We start from the raw sequence: 4995 nt of genomic DNA on the forward strand, positions 1-4995 counted from the left end.
AGGAAACCACATGCAAGATACAATTTTTTCTTCCTAGAAAAGAGTTACTTTAGTCAGACTGGCCAGAGCACTGGGCTGCATGGTTTTCCTTAGAGCTCACTAAGATGAAAGTCATTTTGGCCTTATGTGTACAAGGTACCTATTTCAGAAGTTCTTCTCCCCCAACAGGTTCTATGGTGATTGTGGTAGATTGTTGCAGTAATGGCTCCTGATTGGTTCACACCTCCCTATAACCACACCCTTGGAAATTTTCTCATACACAACTCTGGATTTTAGCTACATGATTTGCTTTGGTCATTGTGACCAAGAAGAAATCCCCCAAAAAGTTTGTGTACTAGACATTCTCCTTTGCTTTTCTTGTAGCCCATGACCTTCACCATGTAATTAAGCCTGAGCAAACTTGCTGAATGAGACATGAAGCCCTGTTGCTTCTTTGACCTTGACAACAGCCAGCTAACTCAGAAGTAGGGCCACCCAGCTGACTGGCAGTTAACTACAGATATATGAGTGAACCCATTTGATACCAGCAGAACTTCCTCACTGAGCCCAGACCAAATTGGCAACTATCAGAGTCATCAGTTAAATGAAGTGTTGCTGACTTAAGCCACTAAAGCTTGAGGTGGTTTTTTATGCAGATCTTTAGATAAAATTACATGGGCCATTCCTAAACCTGTTCCTTGCCTGCTTTAGAACTGAGCAGGCCATTGCTTACAAAGTGTAAACTCATAAGAATTCTTTTATTTGCATGTTTACTCTTCACTTAGCAAACCTCACCTCTCAGGGTTACAGAGATGTACATGAGCAATCTGAAGTAACCCTAGATCTTGCTGAAGGTCACCCAGCAAGCCAGTCATCAGAAAAACTAGGATTTAAATGCGGATGGGCCAGGCTCCAAAATTTAAGCTCTAATCTTTTCATGGAAGCCTACCAAACTTCTTTTCAGGGCCTCTCTTTGAGTCAATCTCTGTGCTGGGATCCTTTCTTATGAAGCCCTCTTTGCCACTAATATCCAAGAGTTGGAATCCTAGAAGGAAAGGGAGAAGCAAAACCATGCCACTAGTAATTATAACCACTAACACTGACATCTAATTATTAATCACTATCTGTGTGCTATGCTTTACATGTATTGCCTGCTTAAACTCTCACCATAATCAACTATAGGCATGATTACTAGCTCTGTTTTGGAAATAGTTAAACAACAGTCAAGTAGGTAAAGAGTAGATTTGTTAAAGCCAATGGAGTTCACCACTATGCTGTGCTACCTCTTTTTTTTTTTTTTTTTTTTTTTTTTTTTTTTTTTTTTTTAATGATTTATGGTCCAGAGGTGGGGCTTCCAAATATCAGGTAACCTGGAAATCTGCAATATTACTTGCAGTTACTAGGGCTAATGCTTTCTGCTCTGTGCCTGACTTGTTTGGTGGCAATGAAAGATCTGCTGCTTTTCTGTACTCATTATTTTGAAAATAGTCTCTGTATTTTCTGCTTCCCAGAGGTGGGAAGAGAGAACAGAGTGGTCAGTCCTAGCTGGATCCTAGAGCTCTCTAAAAGAATACACGCACATCTCAAGGCATTCCTGCCTCTGTGGTAGAGTCTGTGCACTGTCACCTCCATGTGGCATGTCTCAATGTGTTACTTACCAGCACCCTGAGACATTAGCATGACTATCCCCATTTTACAGATCCAATTAAGAAACAGCAAGTTCCAATCTGTGGACCTCCGAATAAACCATGTTTTACTCTAATTGGACATTTTTCCGGGCTGCCAGATAATTTACTCTTTTTAGCTCTGTAAACATTTCTTTTCCAGTCTTGTTTGCTTCGTTCATTTGCTTAGGAAACTCTTTTTCGGTAGAGGTAAAGAAGGCCTGCTAAGAGAAAACTCCAGGGGTATCAAGATTACTTATTAACGGAGATTCTGATAAAATGAGGAAGTGACTGTGACACCCTTTTCCAACCTGTGAGATCCCAGAATGTGGACAAGAGAAACGTCCTGGACACTGAGTCCCAATTATGGTTGGGTGAGTGGGTCCGCTAACATCTGTGATTCACTGAATGTATTCTCTAACTCCACCCGCAGAGTGGCTTCATTTTCTTGTTGCCCTTCAAGTTCTGTTGGTTTTGTTCAGATGTTTTTAATGAGTTTGTCCTGCGGCAGCCAGGGAATGGCTAACAAGTCTTCTGGGCCCTTAAAAACCCATTAGAATGTTATTTCTTACAAAGTGAAAAACTAACCTCATGCCAGATGCAAATAGGGCTCAAGCCATCAGAAATAAAGTTTGATTCTGAAGGAAAATTCCGCTGAGACTTGAAAGTTCTTCGGCTTGGGAAAATGGTCTTTGATGTCTAGTCCGACTCGGCAATCTAATATGATTATTAAGAGCAAGAGTGTTGCAGAAGTTGGATTGAGTTCAAATCCACTCGCGGTTACATACCAGCTCCATGATCGAGGGGCCCTTTGCTTGACCATTCTGTGTTTCAATTATTTCACCTGAAAAACCGGGGGATAGAAATAAAACCTGGAAATTGTAGGCAAAACAGGATTACGTTCAGCTGCAATCACAACAAAAAATAATCTAAAGTAGTAGAGGCTTATTTCTCTCTCATGTAAAAATTGGCAACTCCAGTATTGACAAGTAGCTTTGCAGATGACAGGGACCCAAGACATCCTCTGCCTTTCTTCTGTACCAGCTTTATAATTTCTGTTCTCAACATCACCTCATGAAACTTGTGGTTGAAAGGACCTGCCAGGCACCAACTTTCAGTCCATATTCTAGACAAGAAAATAAGGAAAGGTAGAGGGAAAATAATGCCTTGTCTCTCCAATACGTCATTATCTTTTTAGGACATTTGCTGCTAGTCATAACCAATAATGTCCTAGATCTTTTTGGCTTCCTCAGAGGCAAAGCAAATGGGAAAATGATGATCTATGGTTGGGCACATTCTACTCATAAAATAAAATAAAAGCTTGAGGTTTTTTAGTAAAGAATGGGGCATAGAGCTGCCATCTTGAGTCCCTGCCTGTGTGTGCCTAATCTCAGCTGGCCTGTCAGAGACCCCCCTGAGCGCCAGCCCTAGTCCCCCGCGCGGCCCCATTTCTGCTCCGAGAAGATAAAAGAAACTATCATGAACCAGGAAAAACTCGCCAAACTGCAGGCACAAGTGCACATTGGTGGGAAAGGAACTGCTTGCAGAAAGAAGTTGGTTCATAAAACAGCTATAGCAGATGATAAAAAACTTCAGTTCTCCTTAAAGAAGTTAGGGGTAAACAATATCTCTGGTATTGAAGAGGTGAATATGTTTACAAACCAAGGAATAGTGATACACTTTAACAACCCTCAAGTTCAGGCATCTCTGGCAGCAAACACTTTCACCATTACAGGCCATGCTGAGACAAAGCAACTGACAGAAATGCTACCCAGCGTCTTAAACCAGCTTGGAGCAGACAGTCTGCTCCAAGTTTAAGGAGACTGGCTGAAGCTCTGCCCAAACAATCTGTGGATGGAAAAGCACCACTTTGCTACTGGTGAGGATGATGATGATGAAGTTCCAGATCTTGTGGAGAATTTTGATGAAGCTTCTAAGAATGAGGCAAACTGAACTAGTCAACTTCTGAAGAAGATAAACTTGAAGAAGTTACTGGGAGCTGCTATTTTATATTATGACTGCTTTTTAAAATTGTTTTGTTTATGGATCTGATAAAATCTAGATCTCTAATATTTTTAAACCCAAGCCCCTTGGACACTGCTGCTCTTTTCAGTTTTTGCTTGTACACAATTTATTCTTTGCAGCTAATTAAGCTGAAGAAGCCTGAGAATAAAGTTTGAAACAAAGGTTCATAAAAAAAAAAAAAATGGGGCATAGAATTAGTAGTTAACTAGTAGTGTTTGCTGTAACAATTAAAGTACTTAAACCATTGTCTATTACATACTTAGTGGTACAAATGGTGCCTAAAACAGGAGGCAGCTTCGAAATTCAGTGGATTTGAATTAAATTGTACTCCCTTCCCTTTCTGGGAATGGCTGTGAATTACTCACTGAATTTACCTATGAGCCTCAGCATTCCTGGTTGTCAAGTGTAGCTACAAATAGTGTGTTGACCTTTTGGGACTTCTCCAAGCATAAAGTAAGAAGGAGTCTGTCGTGGGCCTGGCACATAGTCGATGCTCAGTAAATGGAGGCTTCCTCTCTACTCCACCCCACCGTGGCTCAGATTCTTCAATGGAAAACAAGAATCAGAGGAATAACCACCTCCCTGCCCTGGGAAGTGATCATAAACCTCTCAGAAAATAAAGCTGTGCTTTGGTCTAGGCTGCCTGCTCTCTGCCCACCAAGTGCTAAAGTGAGTGAAGCCAACCCTGTAATCAGACAATACCAGATACTTTAATTATAGTTTTTTTGCCATGATTCGAATCACTGTTTTCGTGTGCATTGCTGTGAATTAATCTCGTAACAGTGGTGTTAATTCCTTGGTGCATGAGAAGTGTTTTAGCTCTGGAGGTATTCCGCAGAGAAGGGAAGGAGGTTCACATTTAATTGGCTCCTGCTCTCTGCCAGGTACTGTGCTGAGTGCTTTTTATACCTCATCTCACTTTCTCTCACAATAACTCTGCTTGGTAGCTATTATCATCCTGTGAGGGCACAGAGACTCAGAGATGCTAGGTAAAGTGCCCAGTGGCACAGTTTGTGTAAATTCCAGAACTGGTCTTTGAAGTCACTTTGCTTGATTCTAAGGCTCTTGTGATAGCCCCCATGCCTGGTAGCCCTCACTACTTTCCCAGACCCGAGAATCAACCCATCTTTAGAACTGGACTATTGAGGGACGTGTAGAAAAGAAGACTGGACTGGAAGTTGACTCGGTGCTTCAGAGTCCTGGTTCTGTCCTCGTGGCTCAGGGATGTCTGGGGACACATTGTCCCTTTGGGGCCTCGTTTTCCTTACCTGTAAAGTAGTTAGTAGTGAGGGTTTAGCAGGATTGTCTAAGATCCTTTGTAGTTATG

At 41.6% G+C, this 4995-nt stretch overlaps 1 pseudogene across 1 annotated transcript; it reads left to right on the forward strand.

The window, feature by feature from the left end:
- Positions 1 to 3062: 3062 nt before the first annotated feature.
- Positions 3063 to 3823, forward strand: LOC306640237 (transcription factor BTF3-like; annotated as a pseudogene). Its single transcript has one exon. The product of its transcript is annotated as a transcription factor BTF3-like (transcript).
- Positions 3824 to 4995: the final 1172 nt, after the last annotated feature.

This window comes from Sciurus vulgaris (assembly GCF_902686455.1).
Source record: "Sciurus vulgaris genome assembly, chromosome: 11".
Classification (NCBI taxonomy): Eukaryota; Metazoa; Chordata; class Mammalia; order Rodentia; family Sciuridae; genus Sciurus; species Sciurus vulgaris.